The following is a 25,756-nucleotide window of genomic DNA, read 5'->3' on the forward strand; positions in this document are numbered from 1 at the left end:
TTAAGTGACAGCAAAGTGGGAAATCTGACTTTAGGGATATATTCCTACTTTTAGGTTATGTAACTTGAGTGGAGAGTCTTCAGTCAGAATCAGACTTCCCCCTGGTCTATGGAAATTGGGGCAGCATCCAGAGGCACTTGTCAGTTGTGGCCAGTGCATTGGTACTGAAGTTGGAGCTGTGTCTCCTGTTACCTGCTGGGGAAGCTATGTGAAGTAGAAATAAACAGGAGTCTTATGGTATTTTATTTCATTTCAACGTACACTTTCATTAGAACTTGGTTCTTCATACAGTGTAATGGCTCCTCACTGAGCTGGCCTTTTATATAGGACAGATTAAAAATAGCTTGAACAAGGGACTAATGATTTAGAAACCCCAAGTTCTTCCTTTCTTCCCTTGGGTGGGTGGGAAACACTTGTCAAAACTCCTGTTGAATCCTAATTCAGCACTATCATGCTAGATTATCCCTCGGAAAGTTTTTTGTTGGAAAAAAAGTTGTCTTTTAGCTATGTGTGGAAGACTGAAATGTTCTTCCAATTCTGGTTTCTGAATATGAAAATATCAGATTTGACCCTGTTGGTTTTTCCATACCTCCTGTGTGAAAGATCTGTCTGATTAGAGTCAGTAGCTCTGGCTCATGAAAGCATCTATCAGTCTTTAAGGTTTTGCTGAAAAAGTCTAAATACATCTATGCTTCCAGAACTGTCAGACAGGTTCCTCTACTCATGAGAACAGGGACATTAGAAGGCAAACTAGAATTCCTCAAGTAGTTCTTATAGAAAGCAATGCTAAAAGAACCGCTAACAATAAAAGTAGAAACTGACTTGGAAATCACAGGTGCTGCCAAGACTGGTTTTCTTCAAACAACAGAACTTACATTACAAAGTGGACCCCCCCCCATGCCCCTTATGTGACCACTTAGATTTCAACCACTGCACCTTCCCCCATTTTTTGAAAAATACGTGTATTATTCAAGGTGCCAATCGAATCTATAGTTGTTGCAAGGATTGTGCCAGTATAAGTTACGCCAGTATCCTTAAAGTTTTAAAATAGACTCTGCAAATGCCACTGTGTAAATAGAGATTGTCTGCCTTTTCTGCCTGTGCCACAAAAATGATAAATTTGGCATATTCTGGTCCTCATAGTGCCAAACTAAAATCCATAGTGTGAATCTTGCCAGATTCTATTTTTGTTCATTGTTTTAAAGATAGATCACGCCCTCCTACTGTGAGTGCACTGCTGAATCTTCTACATTTTCCAAACAACATTGATGCACACCTGGGGCTGTTGCCATTACTCTTTGGAGGATCAGGCAAATTCCATTAGAATTTCTATGGTTTTCTAGTTGCTGTGGATCTCTAGTATAGCCCCTTCTAAGCTCTAGCTACACTTTGTATTCTTTATAGTCCGACTTCTTCACTGAGGCCCAAGGCAGTCTACACAGTGTAAATCCACATGATCAGTGGCTGGGAAATACAAAACAAAGCAGTAAGGTTTGAAAAGGGGCAGAAATCTGAAAAATGGAGCTGAAATGAAGCATGCACATGACACATTAAACAATGTGGAAATTGACTAGTAGAATTCTGCTTATAGCAAGAAAAAGTACACTCTATACATAGTATAGCCTATAGTCCCTCTACCAAAGCATCTTTCAGAAATCTTATGATAGTATAGTGGTAATTACCTGTGTAAAATACCTCTTGAATAATTCTTTGTAGCATAGTGTATGGAAAGCTAGGAAGGTGAAAACCTTCTTGATCTTCTCAAGCAGGCAGTTCCATAAAGTGGGGGCCACAACAGCAAATTTTATTTATTTATTACTTATACTTGGATTTATATAACCATTTCTTCCAAATGCTGGCTTGGGGCAATTTACATGATAAATACATTATCCCAACATGATAAAGAGAGCCAGTTTGGTGTAGTGGTTAGGAGTGCGGACTTCTCATCTGGCATGCCAGGTTCGATTCTGCGCTCCCCCACATGCAACCAGCTGGGTGACCTTGGGCTCGCCACGGCAATGATAAAACTGTTCTGATCGAGCAGTGATATCAGCGCTCTCTCAGCCTCACCCACCCCACAGGGTGTCTGTTGTGGGGAGAGGAATGGGAAGGCGACTGTAAGCCGCTTTGAGCCTCCTTCGGGTAGGGAAAAGCGGCATATAAGAACCAACTCTTCTTCTTCTTCTTCTAAATACATTAAAACATACATACAATAATAAAACATAGAATTAAAACTAAGATAACTAGAATTCATACTTCAGCACAGCCGATATTACATCCCCCTGATCTGATATTACATCCCCCTGATCTGATTTATTGCATGGGGAGCTCTTCTGGTGTTTTCATGGGAGGATGCCAATAAGATGTTATAATGCAGATCATTGGTTAGCCCCAACCAAATGCCTGGGGGAAGAGCTCCATTTTGGAGGCCCTTCAGAACTGTGAGAGCTCCTAAAGCTCCTGCAGATCTTTTGAGAGCTGATTCCACCAGGCTGGGGCCAGAACCAAAAAGGTCTTGGCTAGAGTTGAGTGCTTCAGCTGCTTCAGTGAGCACTGCCATCTGAGGCAGCCAGCGTTGCAATGTGGAGGGGTGACAGCGCGCAAGCTGGTGCCTGCGTGCAAGCGTAGAGGTCTATGTCTGCATGCAGATGCCGGCTAGCCTGCTGGCACCACTCCTCTGCACTGTGGTGCTGGCTGCCTCAGGTGTCAGTGATCACCGAAGCAGCCAAAGTGCACCGGAGCACTCAACCATAGTCCAAGCCCTGGTTGAGGCCAAGCGTACATTTCAGGGGCTAGGCGCCACCAGCCAGTTGAAGTTGAGATGAGCGTAACACTCTATGGGGGGCATAGACTGTCAGGTGATCCCTCAGGTATGTGCAGCCCAAGACATTAATGGCCTTAAAGGTTAATATCAAAACCTTGAACCTGATCTGGAATTAAATTGGGAGTGAATGCAGCTGCCTGAATACTGAATACGTGAATACCAGCAGTTGTCTATTTTGCCTGATTATAAGGTGGCGCCTGCATCTGTTGAGATGAGTGAAACCATCATTGCAGAGCATGGGGAGATAGGTGGTCCTGCTGATGGGGCGACTAAGGCCATGAGGAAATTTGCATGTGACAGCCAATACCTTAAATTGTAAGTGATTTGTGAATTGTGCCTGCAAGCCATGCAACAGATCATCCATTGCCTAAAGAGTAGGTAAAGAGTAGGTGCCGTGGAGGAAAGATGTATTTGGCTTTAGTAATATGCTAGATGCTGTGCAGAACATCATTATCATGCTGCCTGTAATGCATGCAACAGATAGGATGGAAATGTACAGCGATTTTGCCTTCTTGTGCTTGTTTTGAGGGAAATTGGATTGCGGGATATTTTGACCATTGATATATACATGTGTCTGGATTGGACAGTTTTCAAATGGAAAAGGAGACTTTGAGAGGATATTGGCATTCATGATCATTTCCCGGTAAAACATTTCCCCCTCCTTCTCTTGCTTATTGATTTACATGACAGTGGACTTGATGCAGCCTGTGGCTTCAGTCTTCCGGTAATCTAGAATGTGCACGGGAAATAGTCGTCTTGCTGCTTCTGATTCCTACTATAGTAAGAGTTCAAAATGGTGCATGTGACCAGCTTGTCTTTGGTCTGTCCCAGTGGTTTGGACTTAGAAGTGACATGAGTACTGACTAAGGAGAAAACTGATCCTTGTACTAGGATATCTTGGTAGCTAAGACGGTCTTGCAGATTCCTCTGTATCCAGTCTGTTCTGGATTGGTGCATCTTGGATCTTTCCATTGGCTCTGGACAACATGAACATCAGTTCATTGAAAGGGGGGAAGCTGCTATGAACTTAGTTCTGCAACCCAAAGGAGAGAAATTATTATAAACTACTATATATGTTACAAACTTCAGTGATTATTATGGACTGAGCTGCTTAGTTATGCTCTTGTGGGAGGAAATATTTATCAGGGTTTCAAGCAGTCCCCTGTCTTGTTTTCAAATGAGTTTTTAGTTTCTTGAAAGAAGCATACTGAGCTGGGTTGTGTCGGTATGTTTCCCATGGGTATAATTTACACTGGCTTGAAGTCATTTTAGTACTCTCTGCGAGGTAGTTCCCTTTGCTTAGTCATGGAATCTCCATTGCCCAGATGTTACGTTAGGGGAAAGTATCACCGTTTAGTTTTGGCGGAAGGGACCATAGAATATTCCTGCAGATGCTGTGGGACAAACAAGAATTTGATTTATCTTAATGCTTGAAACTGAAAGTAAAATTAGTATGAGAACCTGCCTCTCCTTGGTTATTGTTTGTTCCCCCCCTCCCCTCCATCAGTTTCGGAGCTTATTTGAAGAGCTTTCTAAAGTGTATCAAAGAGCTCATGCTTGACAATCTTTATGTTGTTTTTAAAGTAAGGGTAAATTTACACTCCTTAAGAATAATATTGGATTGCATGGGAGTGGGCAAGCTGCCACTGCTTAAGTAATAGTTGTATAAAGGTAGTAAAACATGACCTGCTCTGCCTGGTTGCTAACTACATCATCAAAATATGTTTAGTATTAAAACCAGGCATTACAGTATCGTTAATTCACTAATAGCTTGTGAGGCATGTTTATAGATAGGCCTTTCAAGTCTCTCTTGTTGATTAATCAGTGTGTATAGGGAGGGGAGGGGGAATTAATCTGTATGGGCCTTCTTGAATTGGTGTGACTTGAAGGGTTTACATGTCAAAAGTTAACTTGGTTCTGGTATATTCACAGAATAGGGAACAAAAGTGTGACCATTAATGGCGACTATTCTGTCAAGCAAGGAGTGGTAGCTACCTGCTCCATGGGGTTACCTATGGCTTTGAAAGAGTCCTTTTCCAGAGAAAAACTGGCATTTCTCCTTCAACTGCAAGCTATTTTAAGAAGACTGGTTTTTATATGCTGCTTTTCTCTACCCAAAGGAGTCTCAAAGCAGCTTACATTCACCATCCCTTTCCTCTCCCCACAACAGACACCCGGTGAGGTGGGTGAGGCTGAGAGAGCCCTGATATCACTGCTCAGTCAGAACAGCTTTATCAGTGCTGTGGTGAGCCCAAGGTAATCCAGCTGGTTGCATGTTAGGGAACGGGGAATCAAACCCAGCTCACCAGATTAGAAGTCTGCACTCCTAACCACTACACCAAACTGGCTCTCAACTGCTGGTGCATAGCTGGGTCATGTTACCTGATCATAAAAATTTATTTGTCTTTCAACCAATATACTGGAGTTGCCAGAATACAGGTACTGCCTGGAGATCTGTTGTTAAAACTGCTCCCCAGATGACAGAGGTCAGTTCCTCCAGAGAAAATGGATGCTTTGAAGGGTGAGCTCTATGACATGATGTGCCATTGAGGTTCTTCTTCTTCCTTTGACTTCCCCAAGTTCCACCCACACCTCCAAGCTCCAGGTATTTCCTAACCCAAAATTGGTAATAGTACCATAATCACATGCAGCCTCTGGGCAGGCTTTCTCCCCCCCCCCCCCAGCGAGAAGGAAGGGAAGAGGCAGGCGCAGCCGCCGGCACACCAGCGACACAAAAGTGCATGCAGTTGCCGTGCATGTGGCGAAAACTCACATGCGCGGCAACTGCGTGTGCGCGTTTGCATGCAGCTGCCGCACGTATGCGCGGCACCTGGGCCATCAGCTCTCCCCTCACCCCCGGAGGCAGTCTCTGACCTCAGAAAGGTTGGGGACCGCTGGATTAGAATATAGTTAAAGTGATTTGGGAATTAAGTTTCTTAAAGCCAGTTGTGTCAAAGGGAAAAACTAGCATAAAAGATCTTTCCTTTATCCTTTGCTGGCACAATTCTGGCTGCCCAATCAAATGTAGGCCCAATGATGTAACTTCCCATTGGTGTTGCTGACTAGGTAATTCAACCAATCAGGCAGAATTACCAATTAGTTATGACACTCTGCAGATGTATCAGATCAAATTAAGCAGATAACCATGAATATTTGTAGTTAACGCGATAGAACGTGTAGGCCATGAAACTGACCCTTGAACAAGAGAGTATGGAAAAGGCCTGCACACCATTCTGTGTATTCATTACAGAGGTGCCTGCAGACTCAGAAAAGGTTGGGCACCCTGATTTTGTTTTAGTCAAAGAACTAAAGTGCAATGTGCAGAAACAGACACACCTTTGCATATGCAGATATTTTAGCCCTTACCTAGACAGCCCAGGCAAGCCGGATCCCATCAGATCTCAGTAGCTAAGCAGGGTCAGCCCTAGCTAGCACTTGGAAGGGCAACCTCCAAGGAATTACCAACATCATGATGCAATGGTAAACCACCCCCAAATGTCTCTTGCCTGACAATCATAAGGTGCCCTTACATGCCATATGATAAGTAGTATAAATAATAATTGTAAGGAGTTCTGCTTCCTGCTATCTAAAAGATAGTATTGAGTCCTGGTACCATTGGAATAGGTGTGAAGATTGCTCGGGCAAATAGAAGCATGTGCCAAGCAGAATTTTTGGCAGGGATGGCCTCAGATTGAACGGACTCATCAATCTCTGGGTTATTCTTTTATTGGGTATTTATCTCATTTTTCAGCCAAAATAATTGGCATCCAAGATAGCCAAAGGAATTAAAGGCCGAGTTGAGTCTAGGCTTGGACTTTCCTTTTAGTCTTGCTGATGGTAGTTGGCTAAGGTTACTAGCCTCCAGGAGGCACCTGGTGGTCTGCCACTATTACAGGCGATCTCCAGATGACCAAGATAATTTCCCCTGGAGAAAATGGCAGTCGGAGAGTGAAGTGTATAGCTTTATGACCTGTCAAAGGCCCTCCCCTCCACAAACTCTGCCCTCCCCGGGTTCCATTCCCCAATCTTCAGGTATTTCCTAACCAGAGCTGACAACCTTATAATTGGAAACTGTACGAAGTGGGGACTCTCAGATGGATCTAGGCACAGTGGAGTGTAGTCTGCAATCTTTCCTCTCTTTTGTAAGACTGACTATTAATAGGTGAGAAAAGGAAGGAGAAATTATTTGTTCTTTGGACTGTTTTGTTAGAGGGGTTCCCTTTATGCTAAACTATCTGTAGCTTAGCTATCCTAGTGACTCAGTAAATAAGGAACTTGTGCTTGAAGTTTGGGGTCCCGAGTTCTTACAAACGATTCTTTTTCTTGTGATTTCTGTAAACAAATCAAAAGTTGAAGTGCAGTGTTTTTCTGGGATACTTCGTTAAACCCTGAGAGAGAAAGAGATCCAACTTAACTTGGCACCTAGTAATACAAAAATTTACTTGTATGCCAAGATACTTGACAGAATATTTTTGTGACTTGTTTCACTGACACTTAATTGTTCATTCTCCAGACTGGAAGAGTGAACCAAAAATGGTTTGGTAGGCTTTGTTTCTTACATGTAGCAAAGTAACTAAAATTATTTTTTTCCGTCATGTTGGGAATGCTTTTATGTCTTTTAATGGGTTTTAAATGGGGTTTTAAGACACTCCCCTGTGGCTTGTGGCGGGAAATAAATTGAAAATAATAATAATAACAACAATAATAAAAATGTCCCCCTTTTTCTAGTAAAGATGCTTTCTAGAATTACTAAGCATTCATATCAGAACATTTTTGTTATGTTCTCCGGAGATAGCAAGTCTCATATAGTTCTACAAGCCATCCTGAAGTATAGATGATTCACCAAGCCTGTCTTTAGTACATGTATGTGCTCTTTTCTTTCTTCAGTTGACCATTGGACCTTATTTAGAATTGCTCCAGGCTATTCTGTATATTATTCATTCTGGTGCTATCTGAGAAAGTGGTGTGCAAGGCTAGCATCTCAAGTAAACAAGCCATGAGTTAAGTAAAATGGGAGTGGCTCAGATTGAACAGCTTGAATTTAAAAATCTTTGTACAAAATGGTGCAATGTTTTTGGTTCCAGAGACTGAAATCTGCTCTGGGAATGTCTATCACACATGTGGCAGTTGAAAGGCCTTTGAATTGATCCTTCAAAGACCTGAAGCAGAGCTCCGTATGACAGATATGATGAATCACAGAGAAACTGTTGGCCCAGAAGGAACATATGGAGCCTGTATTGGGAAGCTGGAGGCTGAAGTAATGGCGAGCAAGTCACAGATGGAGACTATCTAGACATTTCCCTAAGGAAATACGTATGAGGAAGGGTGTGTGTGTGGGGGGGGGGTGATAGACCATTGTCAATAGACCTGGAAATGAATATTGATGTACATTCCTTCTACTATTTGTTGAGGGCAGAAGGGAACTGAACCATGGTGCTGCCAGACGAGAAAAGCTATCAGCCAATCATAGAATGATGGGTAATTTGCTATTTTAACATTTTAAACTTGGAGCAGATGTTGGATCCTTGACAGAGACAAATGGAGTAACTTCTATATATGTGTCTGCTGGCCCCCCTCCCATCACTTTTCTCATACATTTAGGCTGCAGTGCCATACTAAGAGTAAAAATTGTAAAAATACAATACTGTGGGCTTACAATGTCAGGTGCCAGGTGAAAAAAGTTCTCCTACTTAACATGTCTGTTTGACAAATTTGTTCAGGAAAGACCGCACAGTTGCAGGCACATGATGTAACATCATCACGGTTGAGGAGACAACAAACTAAAATGTAAACTGGCTAAAAAGAGTGAGTCGTGTGGTACAGTCCTTATATGAACCAGTTAAAATCACATATTTTTTCTCATGCGATCTTCAGCAAGTCCATGTCCTTTTAACATCAGTTGGCCTATCTACAATATGAAAATAATAACCATGAATTATTTTAGAATGATTGGTTTAATTCCCCTCTTTTCTGGAAATGAATAATGATAATAAGAATATATAATTGCATGAACAGAGAAGTAATGCTGGTAGGCTGGTAGGTAATCCTGGTGCTTTGCCCATTGGTATTATTTCAAGAGAAGTATGAGTAAACATAAAGAAACTGAATACTCTCTGGGTGCTTCCATGTGTAGCAATCAGAGCTATCAGAGAACCAGTGATCGATAATTACACACTGAATGCCAGCCCTTCCTCTTAGCAGTGACACAGTGGTCTTTATACTAGCAGTGATGCTTTCTATTGTTCATGTCACTTAAAACTTTGAAGTCTTTTACATAAATTGACCTTTACTCAGGAATTGCTGTCTACATCCTGATCCTGTAGTTAGAAGTAATGAATCCATGCATAGTATGGGATCCATGTGGAACAGTTGTAGTAGTAATTTATTGCAAATGGCCAAAGGCATTACAGTTTTAGATGAAACTGAGAACACAGAAAAATGCAAAGGTTGGTACATTAAAAACCAGTTAGATAATTTTTTTTAGAAAAATGGAGATAAAGCCCACATTATCTCAAACTTTTATTTATTTATTATTCTATTTATAGCTCACCTTACTCCGAAGCTCAAGTCAGGCCACAAAAAAGTTATACCCCCACTATAAAACCTTCCCCTAAAACCAACATCCCAATAAAACATCAAGACAGCGAAATTCTCTTCTCCCCTCTACCACAAGGGGTTTCGCTTGATGATCTAGTGTGGCTTGAGGGGGGCCAGGTGATCTTAAGAACCCAGCCTCAACCAAAAACCCGGTGGAAGTGCTCCATCTTACAGGCCCTGCGGAACACTGCTAGTTCTGTCATGGCACTCAGTTCTCGTGGGAGTTCATTCTACCAGGTTGGGGCCAGGGACCTGTAACAGATTGATACCCTCAGAGTAAAGAGCCCTGTGAGGAGTATAAGGACACAAGTGGTCCCTCAGGTAGCCTGTGTGTTCATTATTTGAATCTCAGGATCTTTACTGATGTTTGCCTAAAATTCTGGAATATCCTGCTTGAGAATGCACGGAAATATTTGTTTTCCTTTAAAAAAAAAGAAAAGAAAAAAGGATGTAAAATCTTATTTCAGCAGATTTCATGGCTTTCTTTGTTTTCTTTTTAGTATTACCTGCTTTATGAAATGTTTTATTTATTGGCGGAATGGGTTGTTGCCTGATCTAAACATTTGAACAAAGCAGTTTAAAAATACCTTAAAATAATACTATTCTGTACTATTAAAACACATATTTTATTGTGCTAGATTGGTCAAACCGTACAGGTATGAACATTGCAGGAGCTTGCTAAAATAAAATGCCTCTTTTGGCCTTTGGCATGTGTTTGGGCTCCATTATCCAGTCTAGAATAGTTCCTGTATTTCTTCATGATAACCTTGAAAGAGCTTGATGATTTCAATGAATTTTTGCATTGAAATTCTTCTGGAAAATTTGCTTTATCAATCTTCAAAAAGAACTATGCATCTATGCATAAGCGTTAAAACAGAAAAGTCTGAATTAAAAAAAAACAGAGTGCATTGTGGGACCTTTAAAACATGGAGAAAGGGCATTGGCTGCCTTGATTGACAGGTGGAAGAGAGTCACATATAAGGTATGTTGCTCTCTTCCACCATTTGCAGCAGCAGTTGTGGAGGGTGAGAAGTGCGAAAAGACGGCAAACAACAGTGAGATAGCAGAAAGGTGAGGAGTGGCTGGGAGGCATGATAATATTTAGCTATACACCATTCAGCTGGCGTTAACGCTATTGTTACCAACATGCGGAAATGAAGCCCAGTATTGGTGTGTTGCAAGAAGGAGTTGGGTGCTAGAAAGAGTGTACCAGCCTTCTGGAAACCCAAAGAGTCAGAGAATACACAAAGAAAGTGTACAGGAGTGTTTGAGGAAAAACTGAGACAAAAATATAAAAATTTACGTCATTGTGAAAAGCTTAAGAAACTCTGATTAGAAGAAGAGTTGGTTCTTATATGCCGCTTTTCCCTACCCGAAGGAGGCTCAAAGCGGCTTACAGTCGCCTTCCCATTCCTCTCCCATTCCTCCCCATTAGCCTGAAACATAACAACTGAAGTCTGCATATATTGATTTTTACTTCTGAGTGATCTATATTAATTTACCTCAGAAATTTTATCCCTGATTTCACCAAACCTTTTCTCCTCTATGTCATATAAAATAGTTTTGTCAGTTTGGAATATAAAAATGTCTTGTGTACCGTTTAAGTTAAAGGGGGCTCCCTATCCTTCCTTCAGGTTCCTGGACTGAGCAAGCCACCAAAATATATTGTGACATGATGGGACAGCCAGAGTTCTTCAGGGAAAAAGAAAACACATTACTAGGATGGCTGAAGTCAGACAGGGAGAGGAAAACAGGGAAAAGCTTGCCTCTGAGGAAGGGAAGTTGATGGGACTGTCATAGAAGGCTAAGAATAAGAGACCTTTTCAGTAATCTTCTAAATCTTCTTAATCTGACTACAGAAATGACTACATGGATAAAGCCCACAAAGGAAAAAAAAGGCATAAAGTCTCTTGAAGAATCTCTACAGTGAGAAATAGCGCAGCCTGTCTTCTTCTGAATATACGGCTTAGCAGCAGTCGCTGAGGCAGCATATTCTTATTTATTTAAAATATTTCTCTGCCACCTTTCAGTGCGACTCAGGGTCCCCAAGTTGCAGATATTAAAACATTTCAAATATTAAAAACAACATATAATGTTTAAAACAAACACACATACAAACAAAGAAGAGGGCTAATTAGAGACGAAACACCATGAGAAACAAAAAAAGGTCTTTGTTGGCAGAAGATAATGTTAGGGAGACAGATGAATCTGCTTGAATCAAGAGTTTCAAAATTGGTTGCCACTTGATTAGCCTCACATGGTGGGGGCATCTGAAACAGGGCCTCCAAAGAGGCAGGGCCCCTTAAGGCAGGGATTCCCAACCAGGGTTCCAGGGAACCCTGGGATTACACAAGAGCTCCCCAGGGGTTACACTGCATTTCCCAGATGTTTGGATGGCAGTTGACATCACTAGACATCACTGGAGTCCACTTCACCTGTTCCTGTAGTCTCTTTCTCCACGATGGAAATGATAAATGATCAATGATCAATAGATGGGCTGGCTCCAGTCCTTACTTCTGTGATTGTTTCCCGGAAGGGGCTTGTCACCATTTCCAGGGTTCCTTGAAGCCTGAAAAATGTTACAGGGGTTCCTCCATGGTCAAAATTTTTTAAAGGCTGTCTTAAATTATACTGGCCCTGAGATGTAGAAGCCTTTAAATGTTAATTCCAGCATAGCTAATTAGGCCTGGAAGCTAATTAGGAGCCGTACCTGGGTGATATGGTCCCCATGACCAATTCCAGCTGCTGTTTTGGACATAGCAATCTCTACTATCTGAAGCTTCTGGACAGTTTTCAAGGGTATCTCTATGTGTGAGCTAATGTAGACTTGGGTACACATGCTGCAGAGTAGTGCACAGCTGTTGTGCTGTTGGAATTGTTCATCTCTTTATTGTCTTTTCTATACAGGAAAACACAGGAGATGAATTATTGCCACCTTGATTATAACAATTCGGCAATATCCAATGAGATGTGGATCCGATTGTACTTGCTCTGTTGAGCCAGCTGTGTATGGAAAAGCTTTCAAATTACAGATAACTTTTCTGTTAGATAATGGCTAAAGGATAGTTTCCTGAAGTATAATTTTGCTCTTTAAAACCATATTATGCCTTGGCAACAACACTGATCTCATAATGTTGGGAAGACTTCATAAGAGAAGTGTAACTTTTTTGGCAGACAGAAGCAATTGACTTCCTAAGCTTGCTTGACATCTCATAACTGTTTCTCATGCTTGATGCTTCATCAAGAGATACAGCCCCTAAAAGCAGATGAGACTCAGTGTTTTGAAAAGTTAGGAATCTCTCCATCCAGTTTAGCAGCTGTTCATCATTTTGCCCAATTGTTAAATCAATTAGTTTTTGGGGGGAGGGGCTTGTCATATTGACAACAAAATGTTTCCTGGGAAATGATCGACATAACTTTTATAGTCATTAATGACAAAATAATTAATGTTTAGCATTGGATCATGCCTAAATCCATCCACATTCTAACATACGTATTCTACCCCCCAAAAAACCCTACTTGTGAACCTTGATATGTCAAAATAGGAACCTGTTCTTTGTAGGTTTTATTCCATTATCAGAAACCAACTGTGATTTTGTCCCAGATACTGAGATTTCCAACAGCATTTTCTCCCTTCAGAAATTGGTAATAGTATATGTCCCACTTGTTCCTAGATAAGGGTAGATGGGAACAGTGTTAATGTTTCTTATTGGTGCCTTAAAAAAATAGGACTATATGAACAAGCCTTATGGGCAGCTAGGTAAGGCTGCTGCAACCGATGCTGGAATGGCTCTAGACCAGCCTTTCTCAACTTTTTTGCCATTGAGAAACCTCTGAAATATTTTTCAAGCTTCAAGAAACCCTGGAAGTGGCATGATTGTGCAAATATGATTGGGAAGCATAGCTATGTACATGACCACCTGGGGCCCCTTCCCTTCACAGCCCCCCAGGCATATCATTGGTCATTTTAGGAGGGGGGAGGTCAACAGGACCATATATGGCCATATCACCTGATAAATGTTTAACAAACTTAAAAACTATATTAAAAATTAACTCCCACCCATTTGGGAAATCCTTCCAGGGCCATCAAGAAACACCATGGTTTCATGAAAATCTGCTCTGGACAATGATACGGCAGCAAAAGACAATATATGATTTTTAACAGTCTACCACACTTCTAGTGGAATGTTTCTCTGCTGGAGGTGTGAAAGGGGGCAATACTTTTACAACCTAGAGGATTTTAAATAGTAACAAATATTTTTAAGGGGAATAGTGATTTGTGATACCTGTCGATGAGAGAGCTGATTGGGGACATCTGGTTCAAGAGTCTTGTGCTTAGTGTATAAATGTTCTACTTGTCAATTGAGTTAGCAGTGCTAGTGTGTTTGCACTCATTCTGAGATGTTGAAGCAATAGAGACACTGTTCTGGACATCTTACAATACATAAGTTGTGCTTCTTTTGCTTCCAAAAGCTTACCTAGGTAAACCTTAATCTTACAGACAATGTCAGTTAATATTTCTATAAGTGTCCTTTTGTGGCTTGCATCTATTTACTGAATCTTTCACTAATCCTTATGCTCCAGAGTTACTGAAATTGTTCCTTTGGCCTGGGCAAAATAGACTGAATAGTGGACGTGCTTAGTGTAACATTTATGAAGTAAAATGCTTGGCATTGTGAGATCTGTTATTAATTCATACCTACCAGTTAAATGAACCCATGTTTGCTCTTTTAATTTATTTCATAAAATAATAAATGGAAGGAATTAGGTTAATTATATGCAATTGGTCACAAAAGGGGGAAGTTTTCAAGTGGCATGAAAACTTGATCCCCCTTGTGTTTTATAAGGAGGAAGTTTTGGAACACTTACTACAGCACTAATCTTTGAAACTCAAATACAGGGTATAGCCTTTAATAGACAACAAGGTACTTCTGTGTATGTTTTCAAAGGGGAAAAAAACATTATTGGCTAAGTGCATGACTGTGGAAGCTCAAAGTGGAGCCTGTGTCTCTTCGGAAGGATGGAATGTTGAATATTTGTGCTTGGACGTGGGCTAACTTGTGAATATTTTAAATAGATATTTTAATGCAAACTGCTTGTGGTTTTTCTGACTGTTGGATTAATTTTTTTCTTAGAGTGCAAAAGCTAACATCTTCAGGTCTTTAATATAGCAGTAAACTATTTGCATGTGTAACATTCAGATACAAATGAAGAAGAAGAGTTGAGGCTTATATGCTGCTTTTCTCTACTAGAAGGAGTCTCAAAGCAGCTTACACTTGCCTTCCCTTTCCTCTCCCCACATCAGACACCCTGTGAGGTGGGTGAGGCTGAGAGAGCCCGGATATTACTGCTCAGTCAGAACAGCTTTATCAGTGCTGTGACGAGCCCAAGGTCACCCAGCTGGCTGCACGTGGAGGAGTGGGGAATCAAATCCAGCTCACTACTACACCAAGCTGGCTCTCTTGCATTTGTGCTTTTCTTATTTTGGACCCAAAGTAATAGTTAGATTGGCTCCCTGATTCTGTAATCACCACTGCTTTCATAATCAGCATGTCAAATAAAAGGTTGATAATGAAAATCAGAAAAGCACTATGATCAATTTAAGTATTTCTTTGCCTTATCAGACCCAAGTTTGCATTGCCTGCATTCCATGTACAGTTGTCCTTGGCACTGGAACATAATTAATTCATGTTCTTCTTAGTCCCTTGGATATTTGCAGGGCTATAAAAAGCCTTGTTGATATGTATATACTTTTGATTCACAGAAGCATTTTAATTGCTGACTTGCAGCAACTTGGTTCCCAGGTCAGGCCTGTTACATGAAAAGTAGCCCACATGAAGGGCTAGGATACAATCCCAGAATAAAAAAGGAACTTTTAAGTCACTTGTATCCATGGATCCCAGTTTGACAAAATTAGTACTTGAGGATGGAAAGGAATACAGATATATAATGAGCAATTAATTTTATTACCCTATGCAAGAATAAAGTGTAAAATATGTGACAATCCAATAAGTGACAATCCAATCAAAGCACTTCTTGTTTTCACAAACTTATTGTAGGTTACTGGTAGACAAATACCTACTTTAGAACTATTCCAAATTATGTTCATCACACATGTCTAGTCCAGAGGAGACCTACTCAGAGAAGAAAAAGGTGAGTGGTTGTCCAAAGAGACCAGAAGGCGTGGTGGGGTAAATGGGGAAGGAGTTCTAGATATGAAGGAAGGAATTCCTAAATAGTGGGGGATGCAGCATTGAAGAACTGGCTTGCAGTAAGTTGGGCTATGCAAGAAGAAGACAAAGAAGCTAAAAAATGGGTACAAAGACATGGAGGGTTAAAGAGGCATCACATCAAAATCACAAGATGTCATAGTCCCATTGTATACGGCACTGGTCAGACCACACCTGGAGTACTGTGTGCAGTTCTGGAAGCCTCACTTCAAGAAGGACATCGATAAAATTGAAAGGGTACAGAGGAGAGCGACGAAGATGATCTGGGGCCAAGGGACCAAGCCCTATGAAGATAGGTTGAGGGACTTGGGAATGTTCAGCCTGGAGAAAAGGAGACTGAGAGGGGACATGATAGCCCTCTTTAAGTATTTGAAAGGTTGTCACTTGGAGGAGGGCAGGATGCTGTTTCTGCTGGCTGCAGAGGAGAGGACACGCAGTAATGGGTTTAAACTTCAAGTACAACGATATAGGCTAGATATCAGGAAAAAGTTTTTCTCAGTCAGAGTCGTTCAGCAGTGGAATAGGCTGCCTAAGGAGGTGGTGAGCGCCCCCTCACTGGAAGTCTTTAAGCAAAGGTTGGATACACACTTTTCTTGGATGCTTTAGGATGCTTAGGGCTAATCCTGCGTTGAGCAGGGGGTTGGACTAGATGGCCTGTATGGCCCCTTCCAACTCTATGATTCTATGATTCTATTCTATGAAATTCAGGAAGAAAAGAATTGGTAAGGGGAAAAATTCATTTCCCCTATTTTAAATGTATTGATGCTGGAAGAAGGTTCTGGAGGGGAACCAACTGCGAAATGGAGAGCCTGGGATGTCTGTCTGTGCATCTAGAGTTACATGGGAGCAAATAGAGGAACTTTGCTATTGGCCAGATTTGGTTGCAGAAATAGCATCTGCAATGGTGCAAAACTGTAGAATTTAGACACCTGTAGGTTAAGGTGACCAGATTTTAACATTGGTAAAGCTGGACACCATTGACCGGGGGGGGGGGGGAGTTCTTGATTAAAACTTTGATCTATATGGAGCAACAAAAAGTTTCATAGGACGCATAGAATGCAAAAATAGTATTGTAATATATATATTTAAATTTCAACATAAGTATAATTTGCCAAGTACCCCTAGATATCCCTCCAAAAGTGGGACAATCTGGTCACCTTACTGTAGGTAGAATTAGGGTTGTGCACAGGCATAGCTTTAGGATCCAGAATATTATTAGTGGAAGTCTCAGGGTCTTGTCTGTCATAGGACAGTTCTAATTTTATGCAGCGATGATTGCATGAGATGATGCATCAAAGTGATGTGATAGAAGGTGAGTCTGGTTGTAGATAATGAATTTGGGATCGGAGGCAGGTGTGACTTAACAGCTGCCAATGAAGGATTTGTGGGCTTTCTTGGGCTTAGTATCAACTGGATGGATTTCATCCATGTCTCTGACTTCTGAAGGCCAGAAGAATCTAAGGTGCAAAAAGACAGGGCTCAGAGAAGGGGAAGCTGCATATACCATGTAAAATGCATGCTTGTATTAATCCAGCACCCAAAATAGCACTGGTTGAAACTCGTTCTTCTACTCAAGAAGATGGTTCTTGGTGTCATTTTCTAGGACATCTCCGCTGTATTCTTTCTTTTCTACAGCTCTTATGCATTACGAATTGCTGTTTCTACCCCACAAATACCTTTTCTTTTAAGAGCCAGTCAGATACTGTGCAGTTTGATAGTGGGACCTCCTCCCCCCCTTTTACGTTTTGTAATGTAATCTTCAAAGGTTGTGAATGCTTTACTCTTTACTATCCGTGTACAAGTAATTCCATTAAGCTAGAGATAAGTGTGCTTAATGCACCTCCATTGCCTTCTCCAAATTAAAAAAAAAGACAGACTCCATTCATACCAGCAGTTCACTTTAAACACAGCCTTTTGATAATAGAGTTTCTAGGGCATTGCTGCATTCCATGGGTACCATTAGTAGTTAGTAGCATCCTTGTTTTGAAGGGTAATATGTAGGGCTGGACCTGTCCCAATCAGTTTAGAGTTGACTAAGCTGAAACTCAAACAGGGGACTGAACAGGACTTTAAAAAAATGCTATTAGTCTGCCAAAACCCAGATTCTAATTAGTTTCTCTAAGCTGCTTATGTTTTCTGATACAAGGTTGACCTTGTTGTCATGTGTAACCTGGTTATTACTGTATTATATGGTTGTGTTGTATTTTCCATTATGGCACATGATTAAGTGTGCTTTATTTTCCATTATTATGGCATGTGCATAGGTGTAACAATCTGAAATATTATCTGTCTGGCTGTAAACATAATTATTGCTTACAAAAATGAAATCTACATCCTTTGGCTCTGATTAGTCATATATAACCATTCAAAACTAATTTTACTTCTAATGCTTTGTAAGGACAATATATTCAGCACCATGGACCACATTAGAAACATACTACCGGTTCTCTGTCTGCTTCTAATCTTTTTTTTAAAAAAATTACAGGTTATACAGTTTGTATAAAACTTGTGAAAACTTAGTAGATTGCCTTGCATTGCATGGGTGGCTGGCTTAGTACTTTTTTTGCGCTCCTTGGACCTTTTTCAGTTTTCAGGAAGTAAAATATTCTTACCATATTTTTATCACAATCATGAATCTGAAATCTTAGCATACTGTTATTGAAATGGCTTAGAGAAGCACATGTTTCTTAGGAATTGTTGAAATTAGAAAGAATGCCCTTGTCAGGGCATAGATTTTCAGAAGATAGGGACACAACTATGTGTATCACCTTTGAGTTGATCTCAGAGGAGCAAGCAGTCTTTGCATCCAGAGGATAAAGTATCGCCCAGATTACAATTTGGCAATCTGACATTTTTTTACAGGCTCTGATTTCAGCAAGGGCAATTTTTTAAAAAGCCAGTGACTAGACGGAATGAGAGTTCTTAGGTATTGTGTTCTTGGTCCAGTGATGCTGATTCCTTTCCCAGAGCAAGCAGACAGGGTATTTAGTTAAAGTAAAGCTTTTATTGTAGCTTGGCTAAGGAAAAAGCCTTCAGAAGTCAAACATGAGGAAATTCATTCAAATTCAGAAGTATAACAGCTTGAACTGTTTGATTAAATTAGACGTATTCAAGTTAATATAAATCATATTTCCAATAACTATATTTTCCCAGGTTTATTATACTAAGAAAAGTAAGCAAATTTGCATGAACTCCTATAGTGTACCCAACGTAACAGATACTATTTTGGCATAATTTATTCACCTTTTGCTAGTCAGTAAAGAGTGTAGACCAGGGAAACCACAGCCCTGGTCACTGGGAATCTCACTTGGTATCTACCCTACAGGTTTCAGAGAAGTCACTTGGAACTCCCTACCAGTACTTTTCAAGTACATTTTTGCACTTATAATTTTTAAAGAAATTAAGAGAAGGGAAAGGGATTACAATTGGATATAAATTGAGATCCCTGGGAAGCTGAAGTTTTGCAACCAAATTAACTTTTGTTTAGCATCCAAGTATGCAAATAATTAGAAGTCATGCCAGTAGAGTAGAATGTAAGTCCAGGAGTCTTCCAGCACAGACTGCATATGCAGATTACTACAGGAATTTATTTTTCTTTATGTACTTTATATAAGGTTGAGGCCCTTATATTTGTTTTTCTCCACAATGTGCAGCCTTGGGTTTACCCAAGGTATTGGTAAGATTCAATAACATTGAGAAGGTTCCCACTCGCCTGTCATTCCATAGCATATGCACAATGGGATTTTCCAGAAGTGCATTGATCTAAAGTGAACAAGTATGTAGGTAACATCTGTGAAATTCATTGTTTATATGTTGTCCATTAATGCTGGAGATATTTGTATTTAGTGTAAATGCACACAAAATGGTTACATTATGATCACCATATGTTGATTCTAAATAGTTTGATGTATGCAGAGATTTCAGAAACCTCACCAAGGGATAGTCAGCCTCTAGATGGTTTAGAAGTCTTATCAAGGGACAGTCAGCCTTTAATGGAAGTCTAGGATTTGCCTGCAAAACAAATTTTTTTCCATGTATTGATTTTGTCATTTTGTATTTAGGCTAATAATATGCAGCAGGGCCTTTTCTCTTCTTGTACTAGACTTATGAATCTACAGCAACCAGTTCTTGAAGATTTGTAGAAGAAATGGTCAAAATATTTGTGTTATGTTCATTCCATGATATTGACTGAGTGTAAACTTTGCTACTTATGTATTTCAAATGCGTTGTGTTTATGCATTAATGTATGCATGTGTCGCTGTTAGTTATATAGAATTTTAAAGTGGGCATATTCAGAATTCTTGCTTAAAGAAGAATGTTATGACAGTTAAAGAATAAATACTCATATCTACATTCTGTTTATATTCACTGAACCCACACATTTAGGTTATTTGCAGAGTATTGCAATTGCCCTCAACTCTTTCCATCTTTTTTTTCTCTTATGGACAGAATGAAAATGCACAGCTTTTAGCTTTTCAAGTCTGATGAAAGTTAAAACCAAATACCACTTAAGGCTCAAAATGTAACATAACACAGTTGTTCAGTTATAAAGCAGACAATGGGAAAATACTAATTCCATGACTGTTATGATTAAATTAAGCATTCAGTTCACTGAGTCAGAGTAGTTTATAGTACAGCAGAATTCATAGAAAACAGAATCAAAGCGTAATACTATCATTTTTTACTTCTAACAGTGTTGTTTCAGCTACTGAAGTGCAGCCCAAACCAAAAGCTTTTGTAAAGTAGGTTAATGGATTGAAAGATATTAGTATTTTGGAGGATTGCCCAATCTGTCTGCATAACTATTGGCTACATTTTAAAAATTAAATATGCTTCCTATGTATAACTCTGCCATTCAAAAAATAAAATACCCACATTGCCAGATGTAGTAGCAATACTGTAAAACATCTGACACAAGAAAATCAATTTGCTTTGCATTAATGTATGACTGGAAATGACAATTTCTGGCATTTTTACATGACACCTGCAGGCAAATCTAAAAAGCAAGAAATATAATTAAATGTCACAGCAACCAATATATTTACCCCCATTGCTTTAACAGTTAGCAGACAAGCCAATAGTTATGGACCAACTTTGTGTGAGCAATGTAAACAAGAAACTGTTAGATGCAGACCAACTACCTTGGTGGGAGTAGGAATCTGTCCTCCTGTAAAGCATAATGGTGACCCACTAAAAATACCCAGTACCAGTAAAAACACGAATGGTTGCAGAGCAGTAAAGGGAATAACAATATTGTATCCGATATAAAATGAATACCAGTGTTCTGAGTCATTCTTCAGTGTGAACAGGCTGAACTTCAGTCCCTTGTTTGAAAGATGCTCTGCATTTGTGTGTGCTTGATTTCTCTCAGTCTCAGGCATATCTGTTATTGCTGCATTATAAACTCAACACTTTAAAGTCACCGGGAATGCAATTGGGATGAATATGGAGCTCACTAAAAACTTGACGAGTCTGTGTACCCTGATAGCAGATCTGATGGCATAGTTGATTTTGAAATATTATATAACATCATGACCTTTCTTTGATGTGTGCAGCATCGATGACAGATGTACTTTGGCGATGGCACTCGAAATGCTTCAAGTTAATCTTGCTCTTCATGATAGGGTTACAAGGCAAGAAGAGAGAGCCTTCTCTATGTTTCAGCTTTGCAAGGGGATAAAAAAAAAGACAGCAAAGTCCAGTTTGGCTAAGGGGGCCATCCATGAGGAACTCTAAAGCTTATAAATGGTATCAGTGACTGTTAGTGCCAGATGCTGAATCTGGAATGGGGAGAAAAAATTAAAGGCAATAAGATAGTATCCATAAACATTAAAACAGTAGAATTAAACCGCTTTCAACATGAGTAGATGATTACAGTAATTGCGTAGGTGGTAATTTTGCCAGCATAGATGTCACTAGGAGGTAGGAGTCAAAGGGGGGATGAGGGGAGGGGGGGGCCTGATTTATTGATATGAGATGACTTTTCAACTTTCCAACTGGAAGAGGCCAGGACAGAAAAGATCTTGGGTCTCCCATCAGAGGGCCTGGAACATCTCTGAGGCTTGTAGGTGGTTATGGTGTGTGAGGAATTATTCTGGATGTGGGCTGAAACTTGGGTTTGCACTGCCTAAGGGTTGTGGTACTATTTTCATATACTATTATATTGGGGGTTTACTGGGGTTTTTATTGTTAAGTGCCCTGAGTCGCCTGGGTCTGGGAACAGCAGTTAAGAAATCAAATTAATACATTAAATAAATAATGAACCTACTATACTTTCTTGCCTCCAATTATATCTAACTTATATTAACCTTCTAATATTTTCCTATTTCCAGTTAAAACATTCAGCATCAGAATTTCCCTATTCTCTAATCAATCTATTTTGAAATTGCTCCGTTCACTAATTACTTCCTCTAATTCTATAATAATATAATATATAAGTTGACCAGATTGTCCCACTTTTAGAGGGACATCTGAGGGTACCTGGCCAATTGTACTTATGTTGAAATTAAATATATATATTACAATACTACTTTTGCATTCTATGCATTCTATGAAACTTTTTTTTGCTCCATACAGACCAAATTTTTAATCAAGAACCCCCTGGGTCAATGGTGTCCCGCTTTACCAATGTCAAAATCTGGTCACCTTAGTAATATACCCTCTTATTAATAGCAATTCCATAGATTAATTTTTTTTAGTGAGCCCTGATCTCCTCAATAGTGTGTCTCAGTGGCTCAGTATGTGTATCTGAATGCAGAACTGGAACAAGAGAGGGTTTTACTTCTTCCAAGTGTGCAATCTAAATTGAACTGAAAGGGCTCTTTCACTCTGTTAAACTTCTTGATGCATTCATGTCATTGTATACACACGACTAAGTGGTGAAATTCAGACATACGAAGTCGCCCCAAAGACTACCTTTTAAAAACTGATTATTCAGCAGGGCTCTGTTTCAGATGAAAGACCTGTTGTCAGCTAATTCCCTGTTTCAGTACTAGTTGATTCTAAAAATAGCAATTACGAGTAGTACTTGACAGATGAAAAGAATTAAGCTGTCATTGTTTAAGCATTAGCAGCCTATTTATCCAAGTCCTTCATGCCAGGATGATTCCACAGTAAATAATCGTGGATGATACGCTTATTAGCGATGTACTTGCACATTTCAGCCAATGAAATCTGGGTATGTTTTCTTTAAATACCCTTTCTTACTTTGACCACATTTAAATTGACATGGCTTAATAAAAACAAATCTTCCTCGTGTTTTAACATCTCGTTTTTGGAAGAAGAGACAGAAGAAAACATCGTTATTGACAGCTGTCAGTGTGGTTTTATAACATGAGATTAAGAACACCTGTTGCTGGCAACCTGTTCTAGTAAGTTTATTACAAACAGATGTCGACTGGCAGTGAATGGTTTCAATTGACTCCCGAGGTTGTTAGGATATTGTTCCTGTTATCATAGGTGTGTTCCTGTTATCATAGGTATGTGAAAACAGCTATGTTCAGTAACCTGCAAACAGGCAAATTTAATTCATAAGTGAAGGGGTTTTTAAAAATAAGATTCAAAATAAAATATTTCTTAAAATGCAGTAATACAAGCTTTGAATTGAATACAGGAAGCAAATTACTCGTATGAGAAACAGAAATAACAGACTCATTTTGTTTCACTACCCCTTATGGGAGCCATTTGCCTACAGAGACCTTACACCAGCTGCATTATATACTTGAATATCACAGCTAAATGGGCAGAGTTCTGGACACTGTGGTATATGAGTATATATGCAGCTTCTTAGGAAGCTTTAATTCTTAATGTTTTTTAATGACAACAAGCCTTTCATTTTCTTAAATAAAATGGGCATCTGGACTTTAGAATCTGCTTTCATAGTTCAGTGTGTAATAATGGTTAGAATGCTGGACAAGAAGCTGGGACACTCAGGTTCAATTCCCCATATAGGCATTGGAACTTACAGGGTGACCTTGGCCCATGCTAGTGTTATTAGCCTACCATACATCACAGAGCTGTTGTGAGGATGAAGTGTAAGAGAGGAAGACAACATAAGCTGCTTTCAGCCACTACTAGGGAGAAAGGTGGGGTGTGAACGATGTAATTAAATGATCCTCAAAGATTTTGGGATATGCTAGGAAGATATAATAATCCTCATGAGAATCCTCATGATCTGCCCTGAGTTCCCAAAGACAGGGCAGAATATAAATCCCACAATCAATCAATCAGTCAATCGGTCAATCAATCAATCAATCAATCAATCAATCAATCCCCAGTTAAAATGGAAAAATTAGCCAGTAGACTTTGAGGCAGTTCATAAAAGTTCTGAAAAACAAATGCTTCTTCTACTTACTTAAATCTGTTTGACAGAGAAGCTATTTACTTCCCACTGCATGATAGTTCAGACCATCTGAATCTGGACCTCTAAAATGGTAAGAGGACGCTAGGAGGAGTTGAGACTCACCACCTAACCACTAATCAGGCAGGCTGTCCCAGCTGTCCCATTCTTGATTGGCTGTCCGTCCAATGAATGGCCAATCAGAAAGGATGTCCTGCCCCTGGTTGCATCCCTCTCCAGCTATATCTCCAAAATATTTTTGATCTCTAAGGTACCACAGGACTCTAATCTAACTCTTCTACTGCAGACAAACATGGCTATACTTCTGAAACTAAGAAATTATTAATCACAAAAACATTTTGAAAGCCAGTGGTTCAAAATTCCTTGCTACGTAAGACCCAGATATGTAAAATGTTTCTTATTATTCAGGTCTTTGTTAATTCTCTGGCTTGTAGAACATATGAATAATAGTTGAATCTTTTCTGTTTTCTAGTCTTATGAGGCAATATATAACAGTAAGTGCTTTATACAATTCTAGTTATGGTAAAAGTATTTATAAATCTAATATATATGGTATAACTACCCTTCTTAGAAGAAGAGTTTGTTTTTATACCCTGCTTTTCACTACCCAAATGAGTCTCAAAACAGCCTTACATTACTTTTCCCATAACAGACATCCTGTGAGGTAGAGCTGAGAGAGCTTTGATAGAACTGCTCTGTGAACAGCTCTGACAGGACTGAGACTGGTCCAAGGTAAGCCATCTGGCTGCATGTGGCAGTGTGGAGAACCCAACCTGGCTTGCCAGAGACTGCCACTCTTAACCACTACACCAAGCTGGCTCTCTTATATTGGGGCACTGATGATACCCAGCTCTATCTCCTCATGGACGGCTGTCCGGATTCTCCCCTGGAACCATTTGCCAGATATTTGGAAGCAGTGACGGAATGGTTCGAGCAGAGTCGCCTGAAACTCAACCCCTCTAAGATGACAGTCCTGTGGTTGGGAGGTAGTGGGTGAGACCAGGAAGCGTGCTTACCCACCCAGGCGGGGGCGCAACTTACAATTGCGTCCCAGGCCAGGAATTTGGGTGTGATCATTGATGCCTCACTGACCATGGAGGCATTCTTCCATCTTCACTAGGCCCGACTACTAGCACCCTACTTGTCCCCCCCCCCCGCACTTGGCCACAGTGATCCATGTGACAGTCACCTCCAGAATAGATTTTTGTAACTTGCTTTACACGGGCCTACCCTTGTCCTTGATCTGGAGACTCGAGCTGGGGCAAAATGTGGCTGCTAGGGTCCTTGCTGGTACACCTTGGAGGGCCTATATCCAGTCTGTGCTGAGGCAGCTGCATTGGTTGCCAATTGCTGTTCGGATCCAGTTCAAGGTTTTGGTTGTAACCTTCAAAGCATTATGTGGGTTGGGACCCACATACCTGAAGGACCGCCTTTTGCCCTATGCCCCCCCCGCAAGGCTTTATGCTCTGCAGGTGAAAACTTACTGGTCGTTCCCGGCCCCAAGGAAGTGCACCTAGCCTCAACCAGGGAAAGGACCTTTTCGGTCCTGGCCCCAACTTGGTGGAATGAGCTCCCAGGTGAGCTACGGGACCTGAGGGAGCTTTCAGCATTCCGCAGGGCCTGTAAAATGGAGCTCTTCCACCAGGTCTACGGTTGAGGATGGGGTCAGCAAGGTAGATCAACGCCCTCCCAGGTATGAGTAGTACATTGTTTTTGACCTGCTTTCTCACCCCTCTAGTAGTAAGG

The 25,756-nt window shown here is 40.3% G+C and overlaps 1 protein-coding gene across 2 annotated transcripts in view; it reads left to right on the forward strand.

Annotated features, from left to right (window-relative positions):
* ADAMTSL1 (ADAMTS like 1) overlaps positions 1-25,756 on the forward strand; it is a 555,547-nt gene that overhangs the window by 1,369 nt on the left and 528,422 nt on the right. The window lies entirely within an intron of this gene.

The sequence above is a fragment of the Paroedura picta genome, chromosome 7 (assembly GCF_049243985.1).
Source record: "Paroedura picta isolate Pp20150507F chromosome 7, Ppicta_v3.0, whole genome shotgun sequence".
NCBI lineage: Eukaryota > Metazoa > Chordata > Lepidosauria > Squamata > Gekkonidae > Paroedura > Paroedura picta.